Source organism: Dermochelys coriacea, chromosome 8 (assembly GCF_009764565.3).
Source record: "Dermochelys coriacea isolate rDerCor1 chromosome 8, rDerCor1.pri.v4, whole genome shotgun sequence".
Lineage (NCBI taxonomy): Eukaryota > Metazoa > Chordata > Testudines > Dermochelyidae > Dermochelys > Dermochelys coriacea.
Window position 1 is genome coordinate 61,998,217 of NC_050075.1, and position 12,809 is coordinate 62,011,025.

Sequence of the window (12,809 nt, forward strand, 5' to 3'; positions counted from 1 at the left end):
TGCCTCTAGCTTTCATCCAGATCATACCACTCAATCCATTGTCTACAGCCAAGCGCTACGATATAACCGCATTTGCTCCAACCCCTCAGACAGAGACAAACACCTACAAGATCTCTATCATGCATTCCTACAACTACAATACCCACCTGCTGAAGTGAAGAAACAGATTGACAGAGTCAGAAGAGTACCCAGAAGTCACCTACTACAGGACAGGCCCAACAAAGAAAACAAGAGAACGCCACTAGCCATCACCTTCAGCCCCCAACTAAAACCTCTCCAACGCATCATCAAGGATCTACAACCTATCCTGAAGGACGACCCATCCCTCTCACAGATCTTGGGAGACAGACCAGTCCTTGCTTACAGACAGCCCCCCAATCTGAAGCAAATGCTCACCAGCAACCACACACCACACAACAGAACCACTAACCCAGGAACCTATCCTTGCAACAAAGCCCGTTGCCAACTCTGTCCACATATCTATTCAGGGGATACCATCATGGGGCCTAATCGCATCAGCCACACTATCAGAGGCTCGTTCACCTGCGCATCTACCAATGTGATATATGCCATCATGTGCCAGCAATGCCCGTCTGCCATGTACATTGGCCAAACTGCTGGACAGTCTCTACGTAAAAGAATGAATGGACACAAATCAGACGTCAAGAATTGTAACATTCAAAAACCAGTTGGAGAACACTTCAATCTCTCTGGTCACTCGATCACAGACCTAAGAGTGGCTATCCTTCAACAAAAAAGCTTCAAAAACAGACTCCAACGAGAGACTGCTGAATTGGAATTAATTTGCAAACTGGATACAATTAACTTAGGCTTGAATAGAGACTGGGAATGGATGAGTCATTACACAAAGTAAAACTATTTCCCCATGGTATTTCTCCCTCCCACCCCACCCCCCACTGTTCCTCTGATATTCTTGTTAACGCTGGAATTAGCCTACCTTGCTTGTCACCATGGAAGGTTTTCCTCCTTTCCCCCCCCCTGCTGTGGGTGATGGCTTATCTTAAGTGATCACTGTCCTTACAGTGTGTATGATAAACCCATTGTTTCATGTTCTCTGTGTGTGTGTATATAAATCTCTCCTCTGTTTTTTCCACCAAATGCATCCGATGAAGTGAGCTGTAGCTCACGAAAGCTTATGCTCTAATAAATTTGTTAGTCTCTAAGGTGCCACTCCTTTTCTTTTTGCGAATACAGACTAACACGGCTGCTACTCTGAAACATGAGAAAAGATTGCATCCACTAAATTGTTCCCATTAATGCAAGGTAATCAATTTTTTTGTAATTCCCCATCCTCTAGGACAATTTACTTAAGTGAATTGGATGAGGTGTTGGAAGAGCCATACTGATGTGATCAGTTTTTACAATCACAGACCCTGGTGCTTCTTACAGCACAAGGTCTACTTAACAAGGTCTGATTTGTCTCACTGTAGTTTAATCTATTTTATAAAACAATGGCAAGGCTGAATTTTTGTTTTCCTTGATTGAGAACTTAAGGTTTCTTACTTGCTGAATGGTTCTCTGAACTCATAAATTATTTTCTTCTGCACCACTCAAGGATGGATGTCTGAGTAAGTGGCTCAGGATGGCTCAAAACTGAGTAAACTGCGAGGTTGGTAGTCATTAGTGTCTATCAGATGATGGGCCTTCTGCCCAAACAGTGAATACTTTACCTAGTAAATAATGTTGATGAGACAGAAAGTATCGGATTCTACCTGTTCATTGTGAAGGCAAGTTACACAGTTCCCATTAGATATTTGTAGTGGCAGATATTATTTTGACAGTTAAGAATTACTGATTAAAATGCTGTAGAAAGACCCAGCATTTCTAAATGCTGACTAGTTCATATGAATACAAATGTATAAGCATATATTTAATTCATGTAAACATTAAAAGTTGAAGTAGAAGCAGGTGACCAGGATGGGTATGGAAATAAGGAGAAGAGAGAGATGGAGCGGGAGCTTTAGGGGACTAGACACACATTTAGGGAGTTTAGCTAGGGCTGTCATTAGTGCTGGGGAACCAAGGAGTGACGCTATCAGGTAATAACTGTATCCCTAGCAGCTTGTGAAAACCTTCTGGCTTTTACGCTTCCCCACTCACTGCCATTATGTTTTAGGAATGAGGCACATGGAGAAGGTAAGAAGAGGAAGAGGCTGAAATCCAGAGTTATCTAAAGGCGTATGACATACTGCCTCTGTTGGTGGTTTTGGCCTAGTTCCTCAGAGGCCAGCCCCAGTCTGATGAATCTTAGCTCATCCATGGGGGGAGGATTAGGAGACAACAGAGCGGAGAGCTAGATGAAGAGTTGGCTAGAAGCCACTGGATTGGGGCTTGCACAGCAGATGGAGGTACCAGCACAGGCAATTAAGCTCTTATCCTTCAGCAGTTTACTGTTTGTACTGCAAAGTGGGGTTGTATCACAAAGAAGGCATTGTCTGACTTTGTAAATGAAAAAGCAATGATGAAATATACTAACAAGTTTGATGATTAGCCCATATCTGAGATTTAAGTTAAGGGGAAGGTATAAACTATACCCACTCAGCATGCCAGTTACACGGATCAGGTTCTCAATGTGCACCTGTTTGTAATAATCAGATTATGACTAAAATGAATGATGATTAAATCTATATCTTTTCCAGCTGATATTTGGTTTATAGTGGTTTAGTCTACAAGCTAGTTATACCCAATCTTCCATAATGTGGTTTATTAATAAGTAGCAGTAAACCATCAATACTGCATTTATTAAATGGCACTTAATCTGGTATCAGTAATGCAGCTATGATATCTGTAGAGGTGAAATCCACCCTTGGGCAGAGGTCCAGCATAAGGCCCTTTCAAATCCTACATCAGCCCTATTTTGAGATCTTAAGTGCTGTGTAGGCCTTTGTCATAAATATAAAGGGAAAGGTAACCACCTTTCTGTATACAGATGTATAAAATCCTCCTGGCCAGGGTTAAGAAGGTAAGATAACCTCGCTGGCACCTGACCAAAATGACCAATGAGGAGACAAGATACTTTCAAAGCTGGAGGGAGGGGGGGAACAAAGGCTGTCTGTGGGATGCTTTTGCTGGGAACAGATCAAGAATGCTCTTCAGAACTGCATGTAGGTAGGAATAACGGTCAGTAGGTTTCTGATATAGGGTGGTGGTTATGTGACACCACATAAACACCACCCTATATCGGAAACCTACTGACCGCTATTCCTACCTACATGCCTCTAGCTTTCATCCAGATCATACCACACTATCCATTGTGTACAGCCAAAAAACTTCAAAAACAGACTCCAACGAGAGACTGCTGAATTGGAATTCATTTGCAAACTGGATACAATTAACTTAGGCTTGAATAGAGACTGGGAATGGATGAGTCATTACACAAAGTAAAACTATTTCCCCATGGTATTTCTCCCCCACCTCCCACTGTTCCTCAGATGTTCTTGTTAACTGCTGGAAATGGCCTACCTTGCTTGTCACCATGAAAGGTTTTCCTCCCTTCCCCCCCCCCCACCGCTGCTGGTGATAGCTCATCTTAAGTGATCACTCTCCTTACAGTGTGTATGATAAAATCCATTGTTTCATGTTCACTGTGTGTGTATATAAATCTCCCCACTGTATTTTTCCACCAAATGCATCCGATGAAGTGAGCTGTAGCTCATTAAAGCTTATGCTCTAATAAATTTGTTAGTCTCTAAGGTGCCACCAGTACTCCTTTTCTTTTTGCGAATACAGACTAACACGGCTGCTACTCTGAAACCTGTCAAGAGTATTGTGCATCTATATATATTCTGAATGCACCTCTGTAGCTCTGTAGACTTAGGTAATAAATCAAATATATCATAAAAAGAATAATTGATCAAATCTAGATACTACTGCAGTTAGGAAGAGGTGCAGGTTTGTGTCTTGGTTCTTCAGGGAAGAAAGCAGAATAGCAGAATTTTAAACAAGAAGCTGTCATCCACTTTAATCTCATCTTTATGTGACACACACCCTTGAAATTGTTTTAAAGGACTTGTTATTTTGAAACTGTGCTTAAGTTCTCTTTTATATGTAATCACCAGTAAAAATGTATAACCTTGCCTGCCAATTAGCTGTCTTTTTCCATAATGCTCTAGTTCCCTCATTATGAGGATTGCTTCCTTTTTAACTGTAGCTTATTTTCCTGGCATTTCCAGAGGGAAGGCATTTTAACAGTCATATTTTTCATTCCTTTTACAACTCCCCTTCAATTTAACTAGAGTAATAAAACACCTGTTAGCAGCCATAATTATCAGTATTTGGCCTGATTATAGGTGGTTACCTTCAAATAGCACTGGCTTTTATTGTTTAATTCCTTTCTTTATGATTTAGAATGTCATGATAAAGATGAGTAGAGCACTTCTGCAAAGCCAATAGCGTTAAGATGTATCCCAAGATCATAGCAACTCAAATGAGGTTCAAAAATATCTTAGTTACTGACTCCTTGCAAAAGACAATCTTATAGGGGGGGAAAACCCAATTAAATTTTCCAGTGAATGCCTGTCTTTAAGTGTTTAATGCATACCATTTTATCATCGAAAAATAATATCCTGCTCCATGACTGCTGTTGTTTAAGGTATTTGTTTACACGTAAACAAGTATTGAAAATTACCTGTTTGGTTTGCTGATGCTATGCTCTGCAGCTAATGGCATGTTTCTTTTTCATCTCATTTTCTGAGTTTGAGATAACTTTCCATCACTTAAATGACCAGATGTCCATTCATTGCTGTACAGCTATACCATTTATACATGTAACTACACAATCAAATGCTGTATAACCTTTTTTCTTATTCTATATTTAGGATACAGATAAGACAGAGGATTGTCTCGGGTTGATCCCTTTGTATAAGAGGGGAAGGAAAAAAAGCCTGCTGCAAATGAAAATAACACTTATGGTTTTGAGATAAAGAAAATAGATAAAGCTATGGGACAAGTCCTGACCAGTGACTTCAGATGAGAGATGGATGCATGTAACTAGAAAATAATTGGCTCCATATTCTTTATTTGACAAAACAGCCAAGATGCTAATTACAGGATTTAATATTTTGAAAATTACTGTATACCCACTGTTGTGAATATTGTGCATGTTGTGAAAAGCATTATGGGAAGAGATGTTATGCTAAAAGATTCATTGAGTCTAACTCACTCCACAGGTATTGTGCACTCATATAAACATTATTCATTTTTCATATTAGTGTGTCTTTGTTTGGAGACCTTTCTTTGTGAAGCTGGATATATTAATTGTAAAAATGGCAGCTATGGCCCTTTTTGGCTGCATGTTTGTAAGCTTTAACATGCACTGTTTCTATTCTCTGATAAGAAATTCAACCATGTCACATGCTACCAAATTTTGTTGTTGTTGCAATTCATCTCACATTTAGATGGGCATGCTTGTGGTACACAAGAAGAGTTGTGCAACATTTGTCAGATGAATAGCTTGCTAGAAAATACAGTTATGTTCAACCCCAAACTAACTGTGAATTTGACATGAAATTGCCGAATAGTTTGGTCACATATTTTTTTCCGGACTCATGCTGGGCCATGATGGAGGAGGATACATCTTTCTTCTAATCACTGGGCTAAAAATTATAGACCTTAGCTGGGATGTGGCAGACTGAGGTTCAATTACCCCTTTTGCCTCATGTGGAAAAGGAATTTGAACTTGGGTCTCCCACATTGCAGTAGAATGCTCTAACCACTCAACTATGGGATATTCTGCAATAGGTTTCTTTTAATCTGTCCTGCTGAAGTTGTTCCATAAATATAAAGTCACTAAAGCCGGGGGAATGGAACTGGGTAACTGCCCTAACCACCAGGCTACAGAGTCACTCTTGCATTCTCTCTGACCCAATGACTATTCATTGTCATTATGAATTGCCACTTTGAATGATTAAAAGTTATAAGGGATGGCTACTATCACCATCCAGAAAAAATCAGTTTGGGATCCCTCTGAGCAACAGGAAACATTTGTTTTTGTTTTGTTTGTTTAATTTGCTCACATTTTAAAGTTTTTGGATTTGGTTTGGGTCAATGACGTCTTAAAATTTATTTTTTGGAACTTCCAGAGAACCAAAAAAAAACTATTTGCCTACTTCTAGGATACAGTACTACAGTGAAGTTGAATTGTTCAGCCTACTGCTACAGCATAATAGTGCAGAGTAAAGACTAGCCTTAACCATATGATAAAGGGAAATATAGATGACCATGTTAATGACCACTGACACTATAGTTGTCAAAGGTTCTCCAGATTGTCTAACATTAATTCAAGCTTCAAAAACTCAGCTACTTCTGTTGCTGTAAAAACACTTTTTTTTCTGTGACAGTGTTATGTAACTTAGCAGCAGCACTGCTTGAGGGTATGAAGGTGTATATGCTTGTCCAACAACCTATGATTTAAAAAGTGGTACTACTGAACTTCAAAACTGGGCACTCAGCTATAGCTTATACTAAGTTCTGAAACTATGAAACTTTTGGTGTGCAGAACTTCATCTGAAAATTGTTGTGATTTTATTCTGTGGTATGTGTGACAGGTTCCCCCGGGGTACCATTTGGAGCTGGGGTACCACTGAGCCCACCTGACCCACCTTTAGACTGGGCTCCCTTTACACTGTACTACTGTGACCAGTGCTCAAGCCTGCTCTAGCACACACGGTGGTAGGGACACAACCAGCTGCAGCTTCATATGCATACTGAGATTAGCTCCCATGGGAAGGCTCGGCTAAGGAACTGCCTGGTTACTCAAGTGCACACCCCTCTTTGAAGGGTAAACCCCAAATTACCATCTTGCACTGCACAGGGAAATGTACAGCATAAGCTCATGAAATTCACCCACTCTCTCAATGTGGAGGAAGATATGTAACAGCTTTCTGCCCCTGTTTAAGATTTCCACACACTGGTTTTAGACAAAACAAAAATAAGTTTATTAACTACACAAGATAGATTTTAACTGATTATAAGTGATAGCAAACAGATCAAAGCAGATTACCTAGCAAATAAACAAAACCGCAAACTGAGCATAACAGACTAGATAGGTAGGATGAGAATTAGCAGATTATCACCCTCAGTCATAAACAGGCTGGCAGATTCTTAAGGCACAAGCTGGCTTGGCTCTGCAGCTTGGGTTTCCCAGGTTTTCATACACAGGCCAGCAGTCCCTTAGCCTGGGCCCATCACTTCTCCCCTATTGAGTCTTTATTCCTCAGGTGTTTCCAGGTGTGTTGTTGTAGGGAGAGTGAGGTACCATCATGATGTCATTTCCCCCCCTTTTATATCTTCTTCCCACTTGCTGGAAAGCTCTTTTGCTGTGACCTGGGTCAAACAGTTCCCACTGTGTAGTGCTTTCTCAGAGAGGTTTCTATTGTACACAGTTCCTGGGGTATTTTTTGTGCTTGTGTGCATTTCCTCAATAAGCCATTAACATTGTTTGGCCTTTTTACTGTTGTACCTGAAAGACTGCTGCTTGTGGATGTTTTCAACCGCACAACATGTTTCAGTAACACATACACAGCCAAACTTCATAACTTCACATCCAATGATAGCACATACAATCCAATGAGATATTAATGTCTAGCAGATCAAGACTTTTAGAATAACACTGCACAAAGCATATTTTGTACAAAACACATCCTAATTGCATGACAGTGGTGAATATTGGGGTGTCACAGTATGTTGTGATCCAGAAACTTCCATGGAAGGCAAAAAAAGATGAAAACCATAAATCAACCCAAATGATTTTGCTAACTAGTGCCCTGCATCTAATCTTCCCTTCCAAGCAAAGAACAAACTTCAAAAACACCTGACTTCTGCCAGTAGCCTGGATCCACCCAATTAGACTTCAAATAAGGGTATGGAAGGTGATTACTCTAGGTTTATTATTTATTTGCATTAAGAACACAAGAACATAACATAAAATGGCCATACTGGGTCAGACCAAAGGTACATCTATCCCAGTATCCTGTCTTTTGACAGTGGCCAATGCTAGGTGCCCCAGAGGGAATGATCAAGTGATCCATCATCAAGCACATCTGATGCATCCGATGAAGTGAGCTGTAGCTCACGAAAGCTTATGCTAAAATAAATTTGTTAGTCTCTAAGATGCCACAAGTACTCCTTTTCTTTTTGCGAATACAGACTAACACGGCTGCTACTCTGAAACCTGTCAAAAAGAACCAAAAGAATCTATGATCCTGGAATCTTGCTGTCTGGAGAGTGTCTTCTCTTCTGTGCTCAAGGTGATGGGTAAAATCTCATTGTTAATCCTTAATAGGGCCCAGCTATTAAATGGGGCACTTCGATATCTTGCTTCATATATCTTTATTATTTATTATTATTGTATTGCAATAGTCCTAGGAATCCCAGTCACAGGCCACTGCTAGGCACTTAAAGAGTACAATAGAGGTAAGGTAAAGTACAATAGAGACTATCTTTTATCGTTCTGAACTGCCAAGATGTCCTTGGTCAGTGGGGACGCTAATTATTGAAGGAATACATGATGAAATTCTTGGAGTTGAAGTATAATCAGAGGTGAACATCCAGCTTTGAAATCCACTGCCTCAGGAAATCAGGATAAGACCGAAACTGAATGACCTTCAGAAAGTTGTATGAGTTTCTACTTTCTGGGCAAGCTCTCTCCTAAAACTGAGAGCTGAAGAATGAGCAGCAGCTGTCCTGAGGACAAGGTGAGATCACCCTACTGAAAAAAACAAATATTAATGGAAGGATGGAATCTAGGATCCTTTCTGATGAATTTGTTCCTTTTAATTTGTATGCATGACACATGAATACTACAGTTAAGAGATAGTAAAAATGACTGACTGATAGACAATGAGGAGAATGAGAGCAATGAGACACAATAATGGGTCTTACTCCCCAAACACTTGAATGTAATTTGAGGTTTATCAAAACTACAGCAGTAGCCTCAAAATTGCAAGTGGCCTCTCAGTTTGGTGCTCTGCCTTTTTTGACCTTGTACTAGTTCCATATAGAAAAGGAGTACTTGTGGCACCTTAGAGACTAACAAATTTATTTGAGCATAAGCTCACAAAAGCTTATGCTCAAATAAATTTGTTAGTCTCTAAGGTGCTACAAGAACTCCTTTTCTTTTTGCGACTACAGACTAACATGGCTGCTACTCTGAAACCTAGTTCCATAGAGTAATTTTTCTCTAGCTACCCTCTATGTGTAATTAAAGACTTCAGGGAGGTAGAGATGCTGGGAGTTGGATATAAACACATACTTGCAGTAGCTTCTTGTTCCCCTTTGAAAAAAGGTGTATAATAATTAATGTCCTAAACTAATTGACCAATATTGGATAGACCTGAACTTTGCCCAGTTCAATCTTAAATTTAAATCTGAATGAGAATTTATTGGCTTGATTACAGGTTTAATAATAGATTTAGAGCTCTAAGTAAAGGGAGTTAAGGAAAGTCTAAGGTGACTGAGCCTGGTAAATGAGTATAGAAGTCTGTGAGTACTTGTACGCTGCTGTGAGATACTATAAGGAAATAGATTTGATCCAAATAGTATGATGATCAGTGTTTACCTTCATGCTTGCTTTCTAAGCTGCTCTGCAACCCATCTCCTGATCCATATTTATGCCAGATTTAAATAATTTAAGTGGAAAATAAAATAGCAACATGTTTTATTCATCAGAACCAATATGTGTTTAAGGGCTCAGTTTTGGTATGAACAGAACATCCATTAAAATCCAGGAGAGTTTGCCTACATAAACTCTGTGAGTTGCTGTTTTGTGTTTGTATTCCATTACATGCAGTGTTGTAGTTGTGTTGGTCCCAGTATATTAGAGAGACTAGGTGGGTGAGGCAGTATCTTTTATTGGATCAACTTCTGTTGGTGAGAGAGGCAAACCTTCAAGTTCTTCAGGTCTGAGAAATGTACTCAGAGTGTCATAGCTAAATACAAGTTGGAACAGATGTTTAGCATAAATAATTAACACACATTTCAAGAGACTGTTCAAAGTGAATGTGCCCCTTAACACTCCTCCAATCATGGGGGAAGAGGGGCGTGTGAAAGGCAGCTGGCCAAAGGAGTGGTGGTAATAAGCTATAAATCCAGTGTTTTTGGAAGTCCATGATTTTTTTTGTGTCTAGCAAAGTTTTCAATTTAAGTTTCCAGGCTCATCTTTTGAAAGTATTGTGTGGAAATGAGGACCGATGGGTCACATATAGAGTGATCGCTTTATGAAAAGTGTTCATACGTGGGTGATACGGTGTTTTTGTCTTTTATCATTTTTCTGCATGAATTCATCTGAGAGTGTAGTGGTTGTGTACTTTCGCCCACACAGTTGTTATTGGGGCATAAAGTACACTGGATGAACTATACCACATGGTGTGATAGGGATGAGTAGGACCCATGGATTTTGAAAAGTGTGGGGGTGGGGGATGCTGATCTTTGTAGCAGTGGAACTATGTCTGCCATGACACTCTGAGTATGTTTCCCAGACTTGAAGAACAGCTCTATGTAAGAGTAAAAGATACTACCTTACTTACCTTGTGTGTGTGTTTTTTTGTATTCTATTCTAATTGTCATACTAGAGATTCTTCTTCAGAAATATTATTCTACAGCCTTATGGAACTCTGTGCACAAGCATAATATTTGGGCTGAGGAACTCTGTGGGGTGTCATGCTAGGTACATCACATACACATAGACTAGAGACAACAGTTAATTATGTCAGGTTTCAGAGTAGCAGTCGTGTTAGTCTGTATTTGCAAAAAGAAAAGGAGTACTTGTGGCACCTTTTAGAGACTAACAAATTTATTTGAGCATAAGCTTTCGTGAGCTACAGCTCACTTCATCGGATGTATTCAGTGGAAATTATGTCTCTCTCATTGAAATGACCAGTCTTCCAATCTGACATCATCTCTACCCTGCCCAGAGCAAATGAGTACCATCAAGAAACTAACAGCTGTTCCTGAGAACTCTTAAAGGCCACAGTAAAGTTATGTCACTGCCAGAGAAACAGCAACAATTTCCAGGATGCTCAAGTCTCTAAGGCTGGGACTTATTGAGTTAGTGAATGTTATCTAGAGAGTAAGTTTAGTAAGAGAATAGTGATCATTCACACACAAACTGCTTTGTACTATGTTTAACCTTGATGATTAATTGTTTTTTCTTTCGTGTGTGTGTGTGTGAGGGCAGTAGATGATATATTCACCTTCATCCACGGCAGTCTTATTGCCACTTTTATAAAAATCCCCTGCCTTTTTAAAATGATGACTTTCAAAGTAAGCAACAGTGATGCAGGTATAAGCCAGGAACTGTACAGTGGTGAGCAGTGCTTATTCCAAACTGATAGTAATCAAATATAAATGCTTTGAGAATTTTGGACAACAAGATGAATACTCAACTCACTTTCATGGTTGAAGAGAGCTGTTGTGCCTTGTCTGTACAAGGTGTGCATGTGTGAGAGAGAGACTCCCTTGTCAGGAGGGAGAAGTAATTTTTTCTGAACAGAATATTTTAGTGTGTGCTGCATGTATATTTTGTATCTGAATTGTGTATGTGAAATGTATATACTCTGTATATCATCAAAAATAAGGTTTACTAACAGGCATACAGGTCACACAGTGTTTTTTATAAACATATCTGCATATCCCATTGGGGGGGGGGGGGAGAATACAAATAGACTTTGAAAGCAAAGGTGACACTGCTGTGCTAATGCCAGTAGAGGATTTAGCGCTTAAGCTGTTGACAGAGTCCAGAAGCAGGGAAATATTTGAAAGAGAATAATGTGCACTGGCAATGCTGCTTGATTCATGTTGCACAGGGAGAACTGGAACTTTACTTTTCCTCTATTCAGAAATTGTATCCCCACAAAAAATAGTGCAGCCTTTGCCTTTTCCCATCATTAGATCCTGCTCTTGCCCATAAGCCAGTCAGTTTACTTCCAGGGAAAAGAAGGGGTTGAATTCTGCCCCCAATTGACTTCAGAAGGGTTATGTAGGTGTTAGTATGGATACTTTAAAACTTTAGCATGTCCCTTCCTTCCCCCACCCCCCAAAAAAATCAAATTGGAAGATTTGTTGAAACAGATCCTTTTTTGCAAACAGTTTAATTTTTGACAAATTGATATTTTATGATTGAAAAAACACTTTGTTGCAAAGTTTTCAACCAGCTCTCATTTATAATACCACTTTGTGGCAACAGTTGGCAAATGCTGACTTTTGAATGGTGACCACTATATCTGCTTTTGTGAGCTCTTCTGAAATGATAGGTGGGCTGGCTCTAATACAACTTCTATTTTATGATTTAGTCATTTCTCATTCAGTGTTTATCCAGAAGTCATTGTTAGAATGTGAGATCCCCAGACTGTAGAATGTTTTGTGAAAGAACATACATAGGCATGGCTATTTGCTTATCTGTGAAAACATTTTTTATCATTTTTTATTTGTCAGAATCCTTGTATAAGGTGAGAGGGGCATTTTCTAAAAAAGTGAATGTGGGCTAGAGGTTAATGCATGGAACTGAGAGAAGGCACTTCTGGGTTCTCTTCTAAGGTCTACTGTTAGCTTGCTAAAAGAAAAGGAGTACTTGTGGCACCTTAGAGACTAGCAAATTTATTAGAGCATAAGCTTTCGTGAGCTACAGCTCACTTCATCGGATGCATTTGGTGGAAAAAAACGTTTTTTTTTCCACCAAATGCATCCGATGAAGTGAGTTGTAGCTCACAAAAGCTTATGCTCTAATAAATTTGTTAGTCTCTAAGGTGCCACAAGTACTCCTTTTCTTTTTGCGAATACAGACTAACACGGCT

At 39.5% G+C, this 12,809-nt stretch overlaps 1 long non-coding RNA gene across 1 annotated transcript in view; it reads left to right on the plus strand.

The window, feature by feature from the left end:
• Nucleotides 1–5,329, plus strand: part of LOC119860537 — a 49,542-nt gene extending 44,213 nt beyond the window's left edge. Inside the window, exon 3 of the long non-coding RNA XR_005294561.1 lies at nt 4,839–5,329. This is a non-coding gene — a long non-coding RNA (uncharacterized LOC119860537). The remainder of the gene's footprint in view (nt 1–4,838) is intronic.
• The last annotated feature ends 7,480 nt before the right edge of the window (nt 5,330–12,809 follow it).